This window comes from Pteropus alecto, unplaced genomic scaffold, assembly GCF_000325575.1.
Source record: "Pteropus alecto unplaced genomic scaffold, ASM32557v1 scaffold173, whole genome shotgun sequence".
Classification (NCBI taxonomy): domain Eukaryota; kingdom Metazoa; phylum Chordata; class Mammalia; order Chiroptera; family Pteropodidae; genus Pteropus; species Pteropus alecto.
In genome coordinates, this window is record NW_006433940.1 from 156,592 (window position 1) to 180,247 (window position 23,656).

The window sequence follows — 23,656 nt, forward strand, 5'->3', positions numbered from 1 at the left end:
AATAAATTTGGAGAAGAAAGATGTAAAGTGTTTTTTTTTAAAGAATGTAAAGAAAAAAAGGGGGTGGGGGAGAATATAAAGCGGAGAAAGTTCTAGAATAGGTACATAGTCTGTAAGGAAGAAGTATTTGATCTTTTGGATTGTTTGTGGGCAACGGTCTGGAAAGTTCATGCATACACAGGATGCAGTGGCTTCTGGTGGTCAGCTATTCTCTCTAATTATGAAAATAGCTCCCTGGAAGTTAATTCAAAGTTTCAACACACATTTGGGAACATAAGCAGTATTTTGTTGATTTGTTCCCTTAGCTGTTAACTGGTTAACTCTCCTATCTTCTTCTCATTTGTGGCCTGCTGTAACTTAATTTAGGACATCTTGAAATTTTTCTCTTGTCAAATTCATAGGATCTGGTAGGTGGTGGAATATGGGAAGTAAAATACAGGCAAGGATTAAAAAGAATGCAGAAGTGATAATGCCATTCACCTGCCATCTGAGGAGTAGTAGGTCTTCTCCAAGATGATATTTATCTTATGGAGAAGTAGGAATTGAAAACCAGGGAGAAAACAATTAGAATGACAGACCTTGTATCTGGTGCCTTAACACAGGTGTCGACACAGACACCTTTCCGCACTACCCAGAGGGGCCCATATAGTGTTGCTCTTGGTTCTCATGTAACTTAAAAGGAAACTGTCATAATGTCTGGAGGCCTGGATGTCCTGCAAATGTAGGAGGAGGATGTCCTCAAATTCCTTGCAGCAGGAACCACTTAGGTGGCACCAACCTTGACTTCCAGATAGAACAGTACATCTATAAAAGGAAAAGCGATGGCATCTACATCATAAATTTGAAGAGAACCTGGGAGAAGCTTCTGCTGGCAGCTCTTGCCATTGTTGCCATTGAAAACCTAGCTGATGTCAGTGTCATATCGTCCAGAAATACTGGCCAGGAGCTGTGCTGAAGTTTGCTTTTGCCACTGGAGCCACTCCTATTGCTAGTCGCTTCACTCCTGGCACCTCCACTAACCAGATCCAGGAAGCTGAGACTTCTGGTGGTTACTGAGCCCTGGACCAACCACCAGCCTCTCACAGAGGTGTCTTATGTTAACCTGCCTACCATCACTCTGTGTAACACAGACTCACCTCTGCGCTATGTGGACATTGCCATCCTTGCAACAACAAAAGAGCTCACTCAGTGGGTCTGGTATGGTGGATGCTGGCCTGGGAAGTTCTGTGCATGCGTGGCACCATCTCCTGTGAACATCCTTGGAGGTCAAGCCTGATCGCTACTTCTACAGAGATTGTAAAGAAAGAGCAGGCCCATGCTGAAAAGGCTGTGACCAAGGAGGAATTTCAGGGTGAATGGACTGCTTGAGCTCCTGAGTTCACTGCTGCTCAACCTAAAGTCACAGGCTGGTCTGATGGCATTCAAATGTCCTCTGTACCTATTCAGCAGTTTCCTACTGAAGACTGTAGTGCTCAGCCTGCCACTGAAGACTGGTAGGCAGCCCCCACTGCTCTGGCCATTGAAGGTAGGAACAACCACTGAGTGGTCTTAAGCTGTTCTTCCACAAACTCTTAAACACAATGGAAATAAGGCTGACAGAAAATAAACACTTTCTAAAAGAAAAAGAAATACTATTGCATGTAAAATGTTTTGAAGTCCCCCAATGTCAGCAAGACTGGATTTGAAGCTTAATGAAAGGAAGGCTAACGAAATGATGAGGATGCTATGATGGGAATTATCTCCTTAACACACTTGAAGAGAATTGACTCAGAATTTGGGGATCTTGGTCATTGAAGAGGAAGTGGTTACGAGAATAAGGAGAAAATGGAGGATAACAAAAGAATGATAAGAAGACAGTAACAGAAAATATTTTGGGATAAAATCTAGGATAGTCTTGTGAAAGGGGAAATAAATATGAACAATTTGCTTAATTTGTGAATTGTGTTTTTTTTTAATGTTTAAAATCATAGTTTCAGTAAATTTGCCTTCATTATTCTGTCAGAAACCAATTTCTAAGAATTCTCACCAACCCTATGAAACTTGTGAGGAGAAATCCTACAGTGTTTCCCTTTCCTTTCTCTTCAGAGGATACACAGCAGAGCTTCCCAACCCTTGTCTAGCAAATAATCTTCATGTATGCAAAGGAGATGTGAATTTCCTCTGCCCTTACTCCTATCCCACCACACCTCCCCCAGGTCCTAGATTTTTCATTTCTAAAGATTTTTTCTTTCCCCACTACTCTATTTTTCAAACTTTTTCTAGCGGGATTCATAACAAGAAATACAGTTTGCATCACAACTTGCAATGCACTCTGACATTTTGTATTCTATTCTCTAATTAAAATCAAAATTCTATTCAAGACCCACTGAATTGATTTTATGACCCACACAAAGGCATCACAACCTGCAATTTGAAAAACGCACTACCTTTGACTTTATAATTAACCCAAACTTCAGGCAATATTCCAAATGTAAATTTCTTTTTTTTTTTTTTTTTTTTTAGGCGAGGCAACCCTTGGTTGACCTCACAGATTGCAAAGACCTTGTCAGTTTACAATCCCTTATTTTTTTTAATTTTTTACGTCTACAGTACCTGGTCTTCTTAGGTGGTCTCCCATCCAAGTACTAACCAGGCCCAAACCTGCTTAGCTTCTGAGATCAGACGGGATTGGGCTTGTTCAGGGTGGCAGGGCCTTAAACCCAGATAGAAATTTCAATCACATCTTATACTGACCACCACTTCTTGACTTTTTAGCTCATTTTCTCTTGCCTACTAGCAAATTATTTAATGCATTCTTTTCCTCCTCACATTTTTACTACCCTATTCTTACAGCTGAAATTTCATGATTAATTACCAGTATTACTAGCTTGTATAACCTTCATCTCCTTTGCCCCATTCCCAACACTTGGTCAAATGAAACACACCACCACTTTCTCCAAATCTGAATCTGAATAGCTAAGTGGGTAGAGACTACTCCTAACTGTGCTCCTCTCTTTAACCAACTCTAAACCAAACTTTTATCCCTCCACTCTACTGAAACTTCTTTGTCAAGTCCCAGCAACTTCCATCTTATAAAATCCAATGGTCAATTCTGAGTCTTCAATTTGCTCAACTTCTCAGTAGCATGTGGCCCAGTTGATATTCTCTTTATGGAGACACATTCTTCACTTGGCTTCTGGAACATCATACTCTCTTGGTTTTCTTTCTACTTAAATACAGTTCCTTCCTTATTTACGCCTCTTTCTAATCTCTAAATGTTGAAGTTCTCTAGGGCCTTGACCTGAGTCCTCACATATTCTTTATGTATACCCTTTCCCTATGTGGGTTTACCTGATCATGTGACCAACTGTACCCTGATGGTTCCCAAACATAAACCTTCAACTCTCTATTGAGCATATCCAGTTACATTACTGATATCTCCACTGAATGTCTAAAAGGCATATAAATTTCTGTTTTACTGTAGTCCTTTTCTCCATTCTCATCCTTGAAGTATTTCCAGATTATAGGACATTCTTCTTATCCCACACTTTGAAAATAAAAATAAAAATTTTTTCCCTATGGTCAGCAACAATGATAACCATCTTGTAGGCATATGCTTAAAGCCACTACTCCCATTTCTATAAAGTCTCAAAATCTCATTAAGTGCTTCTGTACATTTTGAAGAAACTAAAAAGTGACCATAAACCTCAAGAAAGCATGAAAGCCTCAATATCACAAGTAAGCAAACCACAATGTTGTTTAGCAGCATTGTGTACAAGGTATGCAGGAAATTTAGCAGATAAGATATTTTCATTTTATTTATTAAGAAATGGAATTTGCCAAAATTTACATTTGTACTGTCTGCCAAATGTGCAGATAGATGGGCAAGGTCTGGTTTGTATTTGAATAAGACCAACAATAGTTTGCTTTAAGTATTCAGAGTTTTCATTAACTCTTCATGTAAATCAAGAAGAGGATTTTCAATGCTGTGATTCAAATTAAAGTAAAAGCTAGGGGAAACTTCTTGTTGCAGTAACTTGACACATTGCTTGAAGTTGATAGATTATAGAGAGCAAGGTCTTCTGACAGAATCAGCAAGGAGCCAAATATAGTATCAAAATTTCTCCTTTTTGTTTGCCAGCAGATTGCAGCCCCCTGAATCAGGGATTACAGCAACCAAGAAGATAATGTGTGCTCTATTCTAGTATTATGTCTAATGATATTTTTGAGTGAGTGTTGGTGTCATTTTGGAAGACAAAAACCTTTGATTCAGAAGTTCTTTCCTGTCTCATGCGGGACTTGTGAGATTCGGTCTCCCTATGCACTTTCACAAACCCTTCTCCACCATGAAATTCCAAATCCTTTTCTACATGTTGTGCAATATTCTCCGTTTTGATTTTTTACCTCCTTATTCCAGTTGTATGTGTCTTTTTATCTGTCATTAAAATAACACAGTCGTTTAGACTTTTTCAGTGATGTCTAGGTTAAGCTGGCGTTTACGTGGTAATTGTTCTCATTTTCATTATCTAAATACAGAAAGCATAGTTATATTCAGAATGTTAAAAATTAAACCAGCGCTTTTTCGACATAAAACAATAGTTAATCTACAGTAGGAACCAAACTGTTAGCGCTCATGACTACAAACTTCTTCACGCATTTAAGTCGCATCACCCAGAGTAATGTAACACTAGATTGCCCATTCTTGTGAACAGAAAATTACGGTTGTCATCGTCAGCGGGCAGGGGAAAAACAGCAACTGCAGCTACAGAAGTCAGATAATATATTCCATATCCATTTGACAGTAATGTCAATGTTGGTTTCAGCCCTACAGGAGGTGGCAAGCGGGTCATAAAGCTCTGGAGTGTTTTATACTTTCCCCAACCTTCTGCATCCATCACTAACCACAGAAAACCCGGACTTTTCGCGCCCAGGGAAGGGGTTTCCCGAGAGGTGAGACTGAATGATAACACCAAGACACTCCCACGGCAGAGCAAGACCGTAGGTAAACCAGGCTTTTCACTTCTTTCTGTTCCTGCAGCTACCGCTCTCAACTTGGTGCAAGAGTCTGCACCAACAGCACCTTGTTCTTTAAACCACCAAGCCCCATGTGTCCAGGAACCCCCTTTGTGGTCAGGGAAGACTGTAGTCTGTCGAAAGCCTAATGGGACTTGGGAAGCTGTTTTCTTTATATGAGGACAGATGGCTTTATGAGCAATTCATCTGTGATGGAGCAAAGGAGATAGAGCGGCAGCTAGAGACCAAGGCACCAAGTGAAAGAAAATTTTTTGTTGTTTGAGGCAGTAAATACACTTGAGTGTATTTAAATACTGATGAAAAAGATCCGGTATGGATGGAGAGAGAGAGTGAGAGAAGAAGCAGGCAGATTCCTTCTTCCATTGAGACAAAATGGATGGACGCCGGTGCAGGTAAACGTGCAGGTTTCTGGGCAGAAAGTTTAGTAAATTTTCCTTCTTTTGTGAAAGGTGGTGATCAGTGCAGACTGAGGGGCTCGAAGGCAGTAGGATCAGCAGCGACTTTTTTCATCTGAATCATGTTTTAGAAGCTGTTGCACTTTTAAGACATTGTAGGAGAACATTTCATTTTCAGTATTTAAGATGACGGTGATTTATTTAAGCAAAGCGAAATCCAGTGTTAAAGATATAGTAAGAGAGATTCTTTTTCGAGCACCTGCCTCCTTAGCGCAGTAGGCAGCGCGTCAGTCTCATAATCTGAAGGTCCTGAGTTCGAACCTCAGAGGGGGCAGTTGAGCTTTTTGCTCAGGTTTCTCCTTCAAGAATGTAAGTCCTTTATTTGACAAAAGTCTGACTCCTGGCCATTGAATGACTGGATGTACGTTACCAAAGGGTTAACACTAAACTTCCTCCTGATTATAGATATGTAAATTCTATAAACAATAATATAAAGCGACCACTATTTTTGTATTTTTAAATTTAGTTTATTGGAGGGAGATTGGTTAATAACATATAAGTTTCAAGTGTACAATTCCATAATATATCATCTATATATTGCATTGTGTACTTATCACCCAAAGTTTAGTCTCCCTCTGTCACCATAATTTGATCCCCTTTACCCTCTTCATTCTCAGCCCTACCCCTTTCTCCTTTGGTAACCACCTTTCTCTTGTCTGTGTCTATGAATTTGTTTGTTCGTTGCTTTTTATTTTATATTTTGCATATAGTGAAATCATATAGTTCTTATCCTTTTCCATCTGTCTTATTTAGCTTACTCTGAAGATCTATCCATGTTGTCACAAATGGCAGCATTTCATCCTTCCTAATGGCTGAGTAATGTTCTATTGTGTTTATGTACCACTTCTTCTTTAATCGATCATCCATCCATCAAAGAACACTTAGATTGGCTACTGTGTATAATGCTGCAATGAACATAAGGATACATATATCCTTCGAGGAGCCATTTTATTTTATTTTTATTTATTTATTTTTGGTGACATTGGTTAATGAAATCCAGTAAGTTTCAGGTGTATAATTTAACAGTAAGGTATATAATATATATTGCATATGTGTTCCCCTCCCATAGTTAGATTTCTTTCTGTCATCATACATTTGACCCCTTAAACCTCATCTACCTCCTTCTTCTTCCCGCCACCCGCCCCCCGGCCCCCACTTTCTGGTAACCACTAGTCTATTGTCCATGTCCATGAGTCTCTGTTTGTTTGTCCTATTTGTTTGTTGCTTTTAGGTTTATATCACACATAAATGATATCATGTGGTTTTCAACTTTTTCTGTCTGTTTTATTTCACTTAGCATGATTATCTCAAGGTCCATCCATGTTGTTGCAAATGGCAGTATTTTCTCTCTTATGGCTGAGTAATATTCCGTTGTATATATGTACCACAGCTTCTTTAGCCAATCATCTATCGTAGGACACTTTGGTTGCTTCCATGTCCTGGCCACCGTGAATAATGCTGCTATGAATATCGGTGTGCATATATGTTTTCAAATATGAGTTTTCAAGTCTTTGGGGGTAAATATCCAGCAGAAGGATTGCTTGGATTATATGATGGATTAATTCTTAGTTTTTTGAGGAAACTCCATACTGTTTTCCATAGTGGCTGTACCAATTTGCAGTTCCACCAGCAGTGTATAAGTGTTCTTTTTTCTCCTCATCCTCTCCAACATTTGTTATTACTTGTCCTGTTGATTATAGCTGTTCTAACAGGTATGAGATGGTATCTCATTGTCGTAATGGCTAGCGATGATGAGCATCTTTTTATATATTTGTTGGCAATTCGTATGTCTTCTTGGGAGAAGTGTCTGTTCAGGAAAGAGTCACTTTAAAATGGAGCTAGAGCTGCCATCCTAAAGGAACTGCCTGCACGTCTTGTACCTCAAATCTTTGGAATGTTAAAACGGTGCAACATAACCTTTGCACTGGGCCTAGGGCAACGATGTGTCCCAAACAACTGTTTGTAAAGATAACAAGAAAGCAGTTATTTTGACTAAATGTATTGATGACTAGTAGACTGAAAATTAAAAATATTGTTTAGAATTAATTCGCTATATTACGTTATTTGCATCAATTGAAATGCCTTCCTTCTATTAATGTAATTTTTCCCCTTTCCCTTCTCATAAATACCCATTTCTTTTGTCTCCTAATCAGAACATTATTTAGGCTTTTTCAGAACTAATGATTCCCTAATAGCTATTCTTATTGATCTCAAATAAACACTTGTTACCTTTCACTTTGAAAGTACTTTTTACTCTTAGGTTAACAATATATAGATACAGATATTCTTCTTTAGTTCTTTATGTATAATGTATTTGTTATTTTCATCTTTTTCTAATGGATAGCTCTTTTGTCCAAGTTCTGATTTCTATTCCTTCTTGGGAAACTATCCTATTTGCGCAACCTAATTTTTAAAAAAATTATATATTTTTTTTAATTATAGTTGACATACAATATTATATTAGTTTCAGATGTACCACACAGTGATTAGATATTTGTACGACTTATAAAGTGATAACCCCCAATAAATCCAGCACTCATCTGACAATATACATAGTTATTATAATACTACCGACTATATTCCCAACGCTATACTCTACATCACCATGACTATTCTGTAACTACCAAATTGTACCTCTTAATCCCCTCCCCCCTTCACTCATCTCTCAACCCTAAGCTGACAACCATCAGAATGTTCTCTGTATCTATGAGCTTTGTTTCCGTTGTTTGTTTGTTTATCCTGTTCTCTAGGTTCCACATATGATATTTGTCTTTCTCTGTCTGACTTACTTCCACTCAGCACAGTACCCTCTAGGTCCATCCATGTTATTGCAGATGGCAAGATTTCATTCTTTTTATGGCTGAGTAATATTCCATTGTATATATGTACCACCTCTTCTTCATCCATTCATCCATTGATGAACACCCAGGATGCCCTCATATCTTGGCCATTGTAAATAAGGCTGCAATGAACATATGGATTCCTTCAAAGCAGTATTTTGCATTTCTTCAGATAAATATCCAGAAGCAGGATAAGTGGGTATTTCTTTGTCTCTTGTTATAGCCTTTGTTTTAAAGTCTATTTAAAGTCTATTGCTACCCTAGCTTTATTTGTTTTGTTTCCATTTTCATGATACACCTTTTCCATCCCTTTATTTTTACTGTATGTCTTTCAATCTGAAGTGAGTTTCTTGTAGGCAGCATATGTAAGGATCTTGTTTTCTTATCCATTCAGCCACCCTTTTGATTGGAGCATTTAATCCATTTGTATTTAAAGTAATTGTTGCTAGATATGTAGTGGTTGCCATTTTTATTCATTTTTTAAATCTCTCTTTTTTTTTTCCTCTTCTTCTTCTTAGAGAACTTTCTATAACATTTCCAGTAATACTGGCTTGGTGGTGATGAACTCCTTTAGCTTTTTCTTGTCTGGGAAGCTCTTTATCTGTCTTTCTATTCTAAATGACAGCTTTGATGGGTAGAGTAAGCTTGGTTGTAGGTCCTTATTTTTCATCACTTTAAATAATTCATTCCAATTCCTTCTGGACTGCAAAGTTTCTGTCGATAAATCAGCTGCTAATCTTATGGGAGCTCCTCTGTAGGTAACTAATTGCTTTTTCTTGCTGCTTTTAAGATTCTTTCTTTGTCTTTAACCTTTGGCTTTAATTATGTGTCTTGATGTGGGCCCCTTTGGGTTTATCTTGTTTAGGACTCTTTGTTCTTCCTGGGCTTGTACATCTATCTCCTTTGCCAGTTTAGGGAAGTTTTCAGACATTATTTATTGACATAGGTTTTCAGTTTCTTGTTCTCTGCTCTCCTGGTATCTTTATGATGCAAATATTGGTATGCTTGATGTTGTCCCAGAGGCCCCTTAAATTATCCACATTTTTTTGGATTCTTTTTTTTCTAGTTGCTATTCTGATTGGGTGTTTTCTGCTACCCTATCTTTTAATCACTGATTCAATCCTCCACTTTATCTAATCTACTGTTAATTCCTCCTAACGTATTCTTCACTTCAGTTATTGTATTTTTTATTTCTGTGTGGTTCTTTTTTGTTTTCTGTCTCCACTTTTATGTTTTCTATATCTTTGTTCATGTTCTCCCTGATTTCATCCACTCTTCCCCTAAGTTCATTGAGCATCCTTATAATAAGTATTTTGAACTCTGAATTTAGCAGGTTGCTTGTCTCCATTTTTTTCCATTCTTTTCCTGGAGCTTTGTTCTGTTCCTTTATTTGGGACATGTTTCTTTGTCTCCCAAATTTGGCTACCTCTCTGTGTTTCTATGTATTAGGTAGAGCTGCTATATCTTGGAATCTCAGTAGAGCGGCTTTATATAGTAGGTGTGCTGTGGGTCCCAGCGGCAGTCTTCCCTGGGCACCTGAGCTGGGTGCTCCAGGTATATTTCTTGCATGGTTTGTGTTTGACCTCCTGTTATAGCTGAGCCTCAGTTGCTGTTTGCTTGTCAATGGGTGGGCTTGACCCTTGGGCTGATTGGTTGTGATGACTAGCCAAGCTGTTGTGCAGAGGCTGACCCTACAGGGCAGGATTCACTTTAGCAGGGCTTTGATGCCTACCTCATCTGCCCTTTGGGTGTGTCATCCTCAGATGTGACCCCAGGTTGTGCTCTGGCTTAGACCAAAGCCAGCCACCAGGCATACAGGTCAGGGTCTTCTGGGAGCCGCCCTGCTGCACGCCAAGTTTAGCTACAGCCTGTGCCCTGCCTGGAGCCACCTGGCATGAGCTACCAAGCAATCCACAAGTGGCTAGCACCCATGCTGGACTTGGAAGTACCTCAAGAAGCCAGCTGCTGCTAGTTCCAGGCTTAGGGCTGCTCAGCAAGAGATACGGGGCATGTCAAGGCCAGATGCTGCTTGTTTAGGTTTTGTGAACTTTTGAGAGATTTTAGGAAAGTCAGCAGCATGAGCTAAGACAGTCTTTTGTATGGAAAATCCATTGGAAGTGGCTTGGGTGGGCCTCCACATTGGGGTGGGAGGGGTTGAGGGAATCACTCGATGGGGAGACCAGTATTAGCTACTTTGATGGAGACTCAGATATGGCGCCCATCTGGATCTGCAAGACTGGTAGGGGAGACCTCAGCAAAGGAACAATGTCTTCTGCCAGCACTTCTGTCTGGGAGAAAGCTGCCCCTTCAGCCCTCGTCCTGAAGCCAGACAACTCATTTCCTCCCTGTATGTCTCTGGCTCCTTTCAAGCTGCATCCCCAGTGCTGGAGCTCAGAGCATGTGAGTCCGTCACTAAATAAGTCCATGTGAAGTCACCTTAAGAGAAATGTCTGTGACTTCAGTAGCCCTCCATCTCACTCAGCCACAGTCTCTGCTGGTTTTTACAGTCAGAAGTTGTGGAGACTTCTCTTCTCAGCATTGGAACCCTGTGCTGAGGAGCCTACTGTGGCACTGGGACCCCTTGTTCTTCTAGAGGGACCTCCATAGCTGAGATATTTCTCTCAATTATCAACTGCTACATGTGGGTGTTGGACCAGCCTGTTTCACATCTCTGCCCCTCTTACCAGTCTTGAGGTGGTATATTCTGTATGTTCCCAGTTGAAGGACTCTATTCAGCTAGACTTCAGGTAACTCCCAATGATGGCAGTTCTGTAGTTTAGTTGTAATTTTGATGTGGCTGTGAGAAGAGGTAACCACAGTGTCTATCCATGCTGCCACCTTGACCAGAAACCTGGTGCAACTTAATTTATTGAAAAAATAAATGGACAGATAGATGAAAACCTGATATTCAATTTTCCCATCAAGTCTTGCTATTTCTTCTTCATGGGTACATACAATCTCCTTGCCTTGGCCTCCCTATTCAATCTGGTCCTAACTGGTTTTCCATCTGTACTATGTTGAATTGTGTTCTGCAAAAACACAACTCCACCAGAACCTCAGAATGTGACCTTATCTGGAAATAGAGTCTTTGCAGATGCAATTAGGTAAAGTAAGATAAAATCATACTGGATTAGGGTAAGTCCCAAATTCAGTGGCCGTTGTCCTTATAAGGAAGCCATGTGAAGACAGAAACATACAGAAGGAGAAAGGCCATGTGAAGATGGAGGCAGAGACTAAAGTTATGCTGTCACAAGCCAATGAGTACCAAAGATTGCCAGCAACGACAAAAAGCTGGGAATAGATAAGAAAGTATTCTTTCCTAGAGACTTCAGAGGTAGTACAGCCCTATCGATACTTTGATTTTGGACTCCTGGCCTCCAAGACTCTGAGAAAATCAATTTCTGTTGTTTTAAACCAACCCAGTTTGTGGTAATTTGTTTTGACAGTCTTTGAAAACTAATACACCATTCCATCTCTCACTCTCCAACCTCCCATCACATCACCTCAACCTGTTTTGGTTTTTTTTCACAGCACTCATTACTATGTGAAGTTGTCTTGTCCTTTTCTTTAACATCTTAATTGTCTATTCTTCCCCCGGCCTTAGATTGTAAATTCCATGAGTGCGATCACTGGGTCTGTTTTAGCCACTCCTGTATTTCCAGTGCCTAGCACAGTATCTGACAAAAAATACAAATAAACCAATGAACTAATTAGCATATAAAATGTTATTCTTTTCCTTCCATATTCCCTATCACTATCTTATTCCAGGCAATCAACATCTCAATTTTGGATTTTTGCAGTACTCTCTTCAGGAGACACCTAGTGAAATGCATCTTGCAGGCCACACCTCTTTGGCTCTGTCTGTGTTGGAAAAAGAGAGAGCAATGATTAGAGTGTTCCTGAAAGTTGCCAGAACCTCTAGAGAGTATATATTTTAGGATAGCTCCCTCAACAGTTCATTCTGGTCCCGACTTAAAGAGGCATGTAATAGGGAAAATCTTAACAGTGTCTTTTGGACCCTCAGCCTCTGGTTCCAGGAGCCTGCATTTGATATAGTTAAGGATTTGGGAGAAGTCGAAGACCTGGATGGCCCGGTTATTCAGGCAGTTCCTTAGGAATACTTGATCCTTGTTAGAGCTATCACCATTCAGAATCTGTTCCTCTCCTTTGTAGAATCAGAAACTATTTTTTAATTCACCCAGAGTTATGCAGGCTTGTAGGACTGACTCACAATAACCAAATGTCTGAGGCGTCCCAAGCCAGAGTGTGGATGTGGATATACTATAGCCATAGCGGTGGTCGATTGGCATATTCTCTTTTATATAAAATAAACTCTACATTGGAAAGCAAATAACATTAGATGGTTGCTCTGTGCAACTGTAATATGGGTAATGAGAGTAATAAAATATTAATGACTATGATTCAAGCAGTGGTGGTCTGGTGCCAAGCCAACCCAAACTGACTTAAAATTATGTTGGCTCATGTGATTTCCCTTGGGCAGAGATGGAAACACGGAGTTCTGATCATAGCATGCTATTTTCCTAAACAAGGTTTCAATACCATTGGTTAGAAGAGATTTTTTTGGTTCTATTTAATTTTTAAACTTGGTATATGTATTAAATTTGGATATCCAGAAAAGATTCCTCAGCCGCTCACTTACCAACCAACTCTTGAGTAGATTACTTCTACTTCATTCAGAAAATTCTACAAATGGCCAACCACATCCTTTACACAGTGAATGTAGTAACTCCACTCTGGCTTTATTTTTTTAGGTAAGTGGGATTAACAGGCAAAGACTATGTTTCTGACACAAAGTCTCATACTCTGAGGTGCTCCTTAAATATAAATAGTTCTCTTCACAAAACCTGAGGACGTCTTACTCTAGAAGTCCCATGTATTTACCTCACTATCTTTCTTTGGTTTGTATGGGCATCATTCACTGATGTGGGGGCAAAAGTACTTGACCCTTCGTTTTGCTCAAGTGGACTGGAACCCTCAAGGTTTGAGAGTCTAGGGTTTTACTAACGGAACCATCTAAGATAAAGTTCTTTCCTGTATATTCTAGTGTAAAGAAAATACATGGACAAAAATGTCTGTCTTTTTAAATTCTGTCCAAGTTCCTTTTCCTAATTCCTGACTCCATCGTTGCACCCATTGAATATAGTTCAAGACTATTTCTGCCCTCAGTTCATGGTGAAAAAATAACTCTCATCCTTATATATTGTAACCTAAACAATTATTTCTAAAAGTTGTATATAATCAGAGAATTGCCCGGCCCATTTGTTTTTGGTCTTCAAAATTTGTGCTCTAAACTCCCCTTGCCCAGACCTTAAGAATGCCTAGCACAAAGAGCTCTCAACAAATAGGTTTTCAGAATGTATTTTGAGCAAGGAGCTCTGCTTTGCCCTGGATTTACAGCAATGGAAAACCACCACTTCAGTCCTGGCAGTTTACCCTTTAGAAGGGAGAGTCAGCCATTAAATGATGAATTATACCATAAATATTAAAATATTTAAATTGTGATTAAATGCTCTCGAGATGAAGTACAGATTAAAGAATGTTTAGAGAAACAAACATGTATACTTTCATGACCCAAGGTTCCAAATTAAACGAGATAATGCAAGTAAATTCTTGGAATAGTGTCTGTTACATGCTAACAGTTCAATGAAATTTTGGTGTTATCATTATTACTGTTACTATAAAAATAGAAGATCAATTAGAACATTGTATTTAATGGTTTTTGTTGTGCCACCTTAGACAAAGGATTTACTCTCTTATCCACTTTTCTTCCTTAAATCTACAAAAAGAATTTCTTCTTCAAATACTGAATTTAACACAATTATTGTCACATAGTACATTCCTAATTATGTATTTATTCATGTCACTCTTTTTAAAAACAGATTTGAGGTAGTCTACACAACTGCACTACAATAGATAAAATGGGAAATGTTAATAGACTTAAATCAAGATAAAAGCAGCATAGAGTTGAAAATTACAAGACGGAGAGAAAAAAATGGCATAGATGATAGTGGTTCAGTTCATCCCTCTTGCAACCAAATCAAAGTTGTGACAGAAATAAGGAACAAACAGCGAGGAAAATCACCAGGGATTTAGATGAATGAGCCCTACAACTATGGACAGAAATAAAAAATCACCCTGCAACAGGAGGAGGTAGGATGGGGCAAGGACACGAGGCCGCCTAGTTCCAAGCAGCTGAGCAGGACAGAGGCCATAGCAGTGGCAGCTGTCTGCTGCAGACATCTCTTAAAGGGGCCGTGTTCAGTAGTGGACTTTTGTGGTGAGGGACCTTACTTGCTCTGAGCAGCAGCATTGGGTTTGCTACTTATGGGGCACCAGGGACTTACAGGGGAACACTGAGTTGTCAGAGTGAGGGCCAGAGGCGAGACTCACTGTACAGAAGTGGCAGTGGAGCCCTCCTCCCTCCCAGTGTGTGGACTCACTGAGACATGATCAAACTGGAAAACAGAGGTCACTTTGCCCAGAGGAGTCCCTGAAACTTGCCTCCCCCAACTCAGGGCCCCACCCAAGCCACATTCAGTTGTGTCCTCTGTGAGTCAGGTGCTCCTTGCTGAGCAGCGCCAAGACCCACACTGGTGGCAGCTGACCTCGGTTTTTGGTGGGGCCTCTTGAGGTAACTATAAGCACATCATCTATGGATTGCTTACTCAGTCTTAACAGGTTGCCCCAGAGGGGCACAGGCTGGGGCTAACTTTGGCCTACAGCTGAACCCCTCTCTGAAGTGGACACCTACTTCATAAAGCCTCACTAATAAGACCTGGAGACTTAGGAGCTTTGCTAGTACATAGAAATGGACACAGAAAGGCAGCCAAACTGGGAAGACAAAGAAGCAGAAACCATCTGAGAGAACAGAACAGAGATCCAGAAATAATGGAGTCAAGCAATCTAACAGATGCAGAGTTCAAAACACTGGTTATAAAGATGCTCAATGAACTTAGGGGAAGTGTAGATGAATTCAGTGAGAACTTCAACAAAGAGCCAAAAAATGTAAAAATGGAAATTGAAATTATAACAAGGTGGCAGTCAGAAATGAAGAACACATTATTGGAGATGAAAAGTATATTAAATGGAATAAACAGAGTGAATAAAGAAGAAGATCAAGTGTTCTATATAGAGGATGGGGAAGCCAAGGACGCTCAGTCAGAATGGCAAGAAAAAAGAAGCTGGGACGATAATAATAATTTAAGGAGCTTACGGGACACTATAAAATGTAAAAATATCCATGTCATAGGGGTACTGGAAGGAAAACAAGACGTTGAAGAGCCATTTAAAGAAATAATGATGGAAAACTTCCCTAACTTGGTGAAGGAAATAGACATAAAACCCCAAGAAGCTCAGAGTCCCCAAAATCAGGAACCCAAAGAGGCCCACACAAAGACACATCATAATTAAAATGCCAAAGGTTAAAGATAAAGAAAGAAGCTTAAAAGCAGCACGAGAAAAGAGTTAGTTACCTCCAAGGGAGCACCCATAAGACTAGCAGCTGATTTCTCAAAAGAAACTATGCAGGACAGAAGGGCATGGCACAGAATATTCAAACACAGGATCTACAACCAAGAACACTTTATCCAGCAAAGCTGTCATTTAGAGTTGAAAGACAGAGAAAGAGCTTCCCAGACAAAAATAAGCTAAAGGAATTTATAACCACCAAGCCAGCATTACAGGAAATGTTAGAGGTACTTATTTAAGAGGAAAAAGTATGTATCAAAAACTTGAATAAAGAATGGTAATAACTACATTCCTATCAATAAGTACCTCAAATGGAAAAGGATTAAGTGCTCCAACCAAAAGATAGAGTGGCTGAATGTATAAGAAAACAAGACCCTACATATGCTGCCTACAAGAGACTCACTTCAGATTAAAAGACACACAGATTAAAAGGAAGGGGATGAAAAAGATATTGTATGATGGACCTAGAGGGTATTACGCTGAATGAAATGGGTCGGATAGAGATAGAGAAATATCATATGATTTCACATACATGTGGAATCTAAAGAACAAAATAAACAACAACAAGAAATGGAAATAAACTCATAGATACAAAGAATATTTTGAGGGCTACTAGATGAGAGGAGGATTGGTGGCACAGCAAAAAGGCACAGGGATTAAAAGGTACAAATGGATAGTCGCAGAATAGACATGGAGATGTAGAGAGTAGCATGGGGAAGATGGTTAATAATGTTGTAATAAATATGTAAGGGAGAAGAGAGTACCAGATTTAGTGGAGTGATCACTTTGCGAGTTATGTGGATCTCTGATCACTATGCTGTACAACTGAAACTAGTATATTATTGTATGCCAACCACAATTGAAAAAACTCATTGAATTGTACAATGTAAATAAAAGCAAGTAATTGTCTATTATATTTTAATAAAACTGGAAAAGAAAAAAAAGAAGAAAATTACAAAACAAAATTAATGTACGCTGTAAGTGCCCCCTACCCCATATCTCTATATCTGGCTTAAACGGTAAATTACTCATATAATCACACCTAAGCAGTTTCCTCAGATTTTTCTCTTAAGTCATAGTGTATACTTTCGACGGAAAAAAAAATAGACATAACAAAGATTTGTTAACTCCATTTATTGTCGAGTTTCTTTAAGCAAGGGAAAACATAATGCCCCTTCTGAGGTTCGAACTCAGGACCTTCAGATTATGAGACTGACGCGCTGCCTACTGCGCTAAAGAGGCAAGCGGTCGAGCAGCTTTTACTAAGCGCCCATCAACATCATTATAAGAAAGATTCATTTAAAAATTTAAATAACTGTTTCAAAATAAAGAGGAATTGATTTGATTCTCGTCTAAAATAGCCAAAGTTTGGATGACAAAACCACGCAGAACAGGGCAAAGGCCCACTAACTAGCTCGACTCCATTTCCCGCGCGGACTTTTCTGTGGACTTCAGGTGCTTTGAGGGCAACTGAGCTCGGACTCTGAGGAAGTTCTGTTCCAGTATGATTAGGACCTGAGGACATAGGGAAACCAGACAAATAGCAGGGACTGCAGTCTTTTGCTCCCTCCTGAGGTTCTGTGGAGGCTCTCGGTCCCCTGAAATAGATGGAGGGTGGGCAAGGGAACCTCAGGATTCTTAGCAGCCGCTGGGTTCAAACCAAATGCCCGAACTTGCTCACTCCTGAAGTTCAAAGATTTACTTCCTGCAGTCCAAGCGTATCTAGAGTCCACAACATCTTCTGGAACTCTCGGTCTGCAGAGAGTCAACGTGGGAGGTGTGAGAAAGAGAATTGACGGTGGTCGGGAGGGTCAGAGGATTCTTGGGCTGAGCTGGGAGTGAGGGAAGGAGAATGCTGGAGGAAGGGTGGGCATACAAGACGAGGAGCGAAGGTGAAGAGGAAGAGAGAAAAAAAAATGGTAAAGGAGCGACGTTCAGCTTTGGCGGCGCACAAGTTCATCAACAAGGTATAGTGGCGGAGCGGACTAGAACACCTGACTTAATACTCGAGTCTTCCTAGGTGCTAATCCCCATCACCTTTCCTCCGCGGTATCCGACTTTAGGTAGGCTTCTCAATTCCTACCGCTTCTTCCCTCCGGCGGCTGCACCTTCTCCAAAACCAATCACCGACGCGAGATATTCTATTAGTTGTTTCAATTACCGAAAAGTTACTGAGCACGTGCTTGTGTGCCGCATTCCCTTTACTATTGTGTTTTCACTACCTAGGAGTATCCAATATATATTGATTCGGCGCCTACTATGTTCTAGATGCTTACTTAGGACCCGTTGATAACAGCAGTACTTATTTATTACAGTATTCAGTAAATGACACACGAATAGTTGTCCATCTCCCTGAATCTTCTTGAATCTGAGTCCTGCCCCATCGCCGTTCTCAGCATTCCCACGGCATTCTCCTTTCACATTTATTAACCCTAATTATGCTGATCTGAGCTGCAGCGATTCTACTCAGCTGCCCTTCACATCTCACCAACTAGAGGCCCTCTTGCTCCTCTGCGCGCGCGTCTCTGAGTTTTCGCTTAGGTTCCCTGGGTCTGCTCCAAGCGTTTCGACTTCACTGCTTCTGATCCTTTAGGTCTCAGCTCTGAAGTTGCTTTCTCCTGAAAGCCTCTCTTGATCTCTCCCTCTAGAATTACAATCAGGCAATGAGGATATGGAGAGGAACAAGATAAAGGGCACCAGCCCTGGTGCCTAGTGGAGAAGACAAGCATAATGGCCCCAAGATATTATAACTTCTACTGCAAAGAATGAAATTGAACTACGAATAGCATCTTAGATACATTGTTATCAGATTAAAGGATGTAACCGAATGGTACAATAGTACAATGTATAGGACACATTTCAAATTGCCCCCAGTGATGATAGTGTCAGATGAGAGAAAAGGGGGAGATTATAAGTTTTACTTTAGATACTTCAATCTGAGTTGTTAAAATGAGTGAATTCACCAATTCGTAAATGAATCTTTAAAAATCTAAATCTGACAAATACAGCAAAGGAGAAATGCAATGAGCTGGGGAGCTTGCAGTAGTCCTCAGCTCAGCCATCCTTTCCTCTGGCAGGCTTTCCTATTGCTACCAGCCCTTAATTAGGTATTCCTGTTGGTATACATTGGGTATGCTCTGTTATCATTCATTCCATCACTTAGCATTTACCATAATTTTGGAAATTTTTGAGGGATTGTCATGCATCATAAGCCTTGTCAGATACAGAGCCCTATTTCTCTTGCTTCCCCACCTCATGAAACCTAAATAAATATTTGTGGTCAGTTTCAATGAATAAGTACATGAAAGAATATCTTTTCAATTTGTGAAGTGAGCAAGTTATATAGAGCTGAGGAGCCAGCAATACACTGAGATTTTCAGTTTTAGGTAGGGTCATGTGTTCTGAAGTCCCCTTTCTATAGGACACTCCAACGAAATTTGTTCCTGGACTGCTAATTATGCTGCACTGAATTGCTCTTTCTGGATTCAGCCCTGCTACCAGGTAACTGCTAACCACCGGTGCTCAGATTACCAGAGAATAGATTGTTTCTGTGTTATGGAGCCCAGTCGTCTCTTCCCCTACTCATTCCTCTCAGTGGGGTTGATTTGTTTGCATTCACCTTGCAACATCGCTGAATCAACCATAGGCAATTCCAATGAAGAGGTGAATGAACTCCAGACTGAAGAACAAATCAACCCATAGCTATCTGCCCTATTTTCCAGATCTTTACCCACTCTCCTTTCTTGGGGGGTGGGGGGGGGTGGGTAATGTACAAAGGTTGAAAAAACAGTTTCCCTTTGCCTATCCTCAGAGAGAAGTTTAAAGCCAGTATTTGAACAGTGGATTTTTGAGATTCTGGTATTTTAAACCATTGGACATTTTTCTTTTTCTTTAAGAAATAAGGTTGTGGCTCATGGAATAAGAAGTATGCCACCTGTGCTGGAGAAAAAAGACTCAGTCCATTATTCAGCTGTATTTGCAATAGCTTAGATAATCTTTTAAGGCTAGGAGATTTGTGAAGGTAGAATGAAGAGTTTATCTGTGTGGAGGGAAGGGACAGACACTTAGAACTTTATAGTCACCTGGCCCAAAAGTCTTTTTTTTTTAAATTAAGTTTATTGGGGTAACACTGGTTTATACAATTATATAATTTTCAGTTCTACATTATTATTTGCATCTGTATATTCTATTCTGTGTTTACCATACAAAGTCCAGTTTCCTTCAGCTACCACATATTTGATCCCCTTTACCCACTTCACCCTTCCTCTACTCCCCTATCTTTGACCCCCTTTACCCTGTCTACCTCCCCCTTCTTCCCCAACCCCACTAGTAACCACTACTCTATAGTCTTCAGTTAACCACAAGTCTATATTTCATGTCCATGAGTCTGTTTGTTCTGTTCACTTGTTGCTTTTAGGTTTATATTCCACATATAAGTGATTTGTGATTTTCAACTTTTTCTGTCTGGCTTATTTCGCTTAGCATGATTATCTCGAGGTCCATCCTTGTTGTCACAAATGGCAGTATTTCATCTCTTCTTATGGCTGAGTAATATTCCATTGTATATATGTACCACAGCTTCTTTAGCCAATTATCTATTGTAGGACACTTCGGTGCTTCCATGTCCTGGCCACTGTGAATAATGCTGCTATGAACATCGGTGTGCAAACCATATCTTTTTGGATAGGGTTTTCAAGTCTCTGGGGTATATACCCAGTAGAGAGATTGCTGGAACATATGGTAGATCAATTCTTAGTTTTTTGAGGAAACTCCATACTGCTTTCCATAGTGGCTGTACCAATTTGCAGTCCCATCAGCAGTGTATGAGGGTTCCTTTTTTCCCACATCCTCTCCAAATTTGTTATTATTCGTCCTATTGATTATAGCTATTCTAACAGATGTGAGATGGTATCTCATTGTGGTTTCGATTTGCATTTTCCTAATAGCTAGCGATTTTGAGCATCTTTTCATATATTTGTTGGCCATTTGTATGCCCTCTAGGGAGAAGTGTCTATTCAGGTCCTCTGCCCATTTTTTTGATTGGATTGTTTTTTTTGTCATTGTTGTTATTGAATTGTATGAGTTCTTTGTATATTTTGGATATTAGGCCCTTATCACATTGCTTGCAAATATATTTTCCCATTCGGACGGTTGTCTCTTTACCTTGTTGATGATTTCTTTGACTGAGCAGAAGCTTTTTACTTTGATGTAGTCCCATTCATTTATATTAGCTTTTACTTCCCTTGCTTTTGAAGTCAAATTCATAAAATCCTTTTTAAGTCCAAGGTCCTTGAGTTTAAGGTCCTTGAGTTTAGTGCTTATCTTTTCTTCTATGCATTTCATTGTTTCAGATCTTATATTCAGGTCCTTAATCTATTTTGAGTTAATTTTGGTATATGGTGATAGACAACAGTCTAGTTTCATTCTTTTGCAGGTGACTTTCCAGTTTTCCAAGCACCATTTATTGAAGAGGCTTTCCTTTCTCCACTGTACATTATTGGCTTTTTTGTCAAAAATTATTTGCCCATATAAATATGGGTTTATTTCTGGACTCTCGATTCTGTTCGACTGGTCCATGTGTCTATTTTTCTGCCAATACCATGCCATTTTGATTACTGTCACTTTGCAGTATAATTTGAAGTCAGGCAGAGTGATGCCTTCAGCCTCGTTCCTTTTTCTCAGGATGGCTTTGCTGGCCCAAAGTCTTTGAATTTCACTGTTTCCTCCCTACTTCTCAAAAGATATATTCGCTTCAACTCATATTTATTGAGCAGCTATTTTGTGATAGGCATCTTGCTTGGCTGGAGATATAACAAAAAGACGAATGCCAGAAAATAATGCAGGGATTCCTTAGTCATACAGGCTTGGGAGACTACATGCATTAACAATAGATGGCCAATAATTAATATTTAGAGTGACTAAAGTAGTAACTAATATCTGAGTAATTCTTCCTGCTATGATCTCTTTTTACTTGTTATTCTTACAGTAACTAGGTAAATATTTATGTTATCTTAAAGTTAAGATTTATAAAAATAAATGACTATTTATAAAAATAAATGACTGTGATATCCTCTCTTCGTCACCCATATCCGAGGACACCTATTTATGGGGCCATGTGAACACCGGTGCTAACCTAAAAAATAAAAGACATTTCAAAGTGAGAGGGAACAAGTATTTTTCATGATCAATAAGAATGGTTATTCAGGATGCACTGATTAAGGCAGAAGCCCACATAGTGTTCAAATTAAGAGACAAAGGCAATGGAAAGAGGAACAATTACATCGATAGAAGGAAGATATTTCTATTGGTGCAGATAACATGGTGATGTTAATTCTAAGAAATGTGTTTAATTTTCAATCTAGTAGCCATCGGCCTGGTAATCATAATACCTGCTTCTTGTTATCTTTGCAAACAATTTTTTTTTTTTTTTTTTGGAGACACAAGGTTGCACAGGCCCAATGCAGAGGTTATTTTGCCCTTTTTAACATTCCAAAAGTTTGAGACTCAAGACGAGCAAGGCAGTTCCTCTAGCATGGCAGCTCCGCCTCCATTTTAAAGCGTCTACGTTTATGTTATTATTTACCCTGAAATGTCTACCTGGGGAGCTGCGACCTGGGGAAAAAAAAAAAAAAGATGTAAGTTATCCCTTTAGAATTGTCAGATTTAACAATGAAGTGGCCTCTCCCACGGAGTATTTATTTATTAACTCAGTCATTCGTTCAATAATCCTTTCATTTATGCGTTCAGGCAATAAGCATTGATTAAGCTTCTACTACGTTTCAGACCTTCAGGTGTCAAAGAGGAATGAGATCTGGTCCTGCATTTAAGGCATTTTGGAATGGGACGACAGATTTAAAAATTTCAAGCCCACCATTACAGCTGAGCGGAAAGTACCAAGAAACGCCACAATTGCTCTAGAGGCGTCTTCAGGTATCCTTGAATGAGTAAGTGAAACTGTAGAAAGATGTTATATTTTTATTTTGGCAAAATCTCCCTTCTGAACAGTGAGATTAAAATCCAAGTTGCCCTTGCGTGGGTCGGAAATGAAGGCAAAATCAAAATCGCCAGGGGTAACGATATTCTCGGATCAGGACCGTGCCCTGTCCCTGACATCTAGGAAAGAAACCTGGGAAGGAGGCTCAGTGAAAGCAATCAGTGATAACCACTTCCCACATTCATTTTCCATCCATTTATATATCTTTTGCTTTTAAAAAAGCAGAAAAGAGATAGTAGGGGAATAAGGGGAAATACTGCAGTGAAGGATACCTCCACCAAAGTCGGTTCCATGGTGTAATGGTTAGCACTCTGGACTCTGAATCCAGCGATCCGAGTTCAAATCTCGGTGGAACCTTTCCCTTTTCTTACTTTAGAACGAGTCATACGGCTTACAATGCCAGCACTTTGATCTTTGAGGGGCTCGGGCAGTGAGGAAACAGGAGACTGCAGCCTATCTGCCCGGTAACCGCAAGGACCACACTGTAAATCACTGAGTCTGTGTCCGTTCTGTTTCCACCAGAATAATTTTTCTCCCAGGACACCCCAAGTACAATGAACTTTCGGTAAACGAGCGTTCAATGAATAAACCAGAACACAGAGGAGAACGTGATCCGTGATTAAGTAGCAATCAAAAGAAAGGAGACAGACCTCACTGAGCGTCAGTCGTTAGGGTCGAAAAGGAAAAGGTAGAGAGAAGAACGAAAACAAAGAAAAGACTGAGAAAGTGGTTGAGGTTAGAGGGGAGGAAGAATCCCTGCCAGGGCTGGGACTTGAAACCGTGTCTACACACGCAGGACCGTATCCTGCTGGGAAAGCAGAATTTAAACCTGGCGCATATGACCACTCGGTCACCTTCACAACTGG

General features: G+C 39.8%; 1 long non-coding RNA gene, 3 other non-coding genes and 2 pseudogenes across 4 annotated transcripts in view; 4 read left to right on the forward strand and 2 right to left on the reverse strand.

Moving 5' to 3' along the window:
• The first annotated feature begins 692 nt into the window (after window positions 1-692).
• On the forward strand, window positions 693-1,552 carry LOC107195432 (annotated as a pseudogene).
• Window positions 1,553-2,580: 1,028 nt separating this feature from the next.
• On the reverse strand, window positions 2,581-2,699 carry LOC112477026 (annotated as a pseudogene).
• Window positions 2,700-5,669: 2,970 nt separating this feature from the next.
• Window positions 5,670-5,742, forward strand: TRNAM-CAU. Its single transcript has one exon. It is a non-coding gene; the product is annotated as a tRNA-Met (tRNA).
• Window positions 5,743-16,965: 11,223 nt separating this feature from the next.
• Window positions 16,966-17,038, reverse strand: TRNAM-CAU. Its single transcript has one exon. It is a non-coding gene; the product is annotated as a tRNA-Met (tRNA).
• A 486-nt stretch (window positions 17,039-17,524) lies between these two features.
• LOC107195433 overlaps window positions 17,525-23,656 on the forward strand; it is a 7,239-nt gene continuing 1,107 nt past the window's right edge. Inside the window, exons 1-2 of the long non-coding RNA XR_001516564.2 lie at window positions 17,525-17,763; window positions 22,580-22,740. This is a non-coding gene — a long non-coding RNA (uncharacterized LOC107195433). The remainder of the gene's footprint in view (window positions 17,764-22,579; window positions 22,741-23,656) is intronic.
• Window positions 23,076-23,147, forward strand: TRNAQ-CUG. The gene has a single exon. It is a non-coding gene; the product is annotated as a tRNA-Gln (tRNA).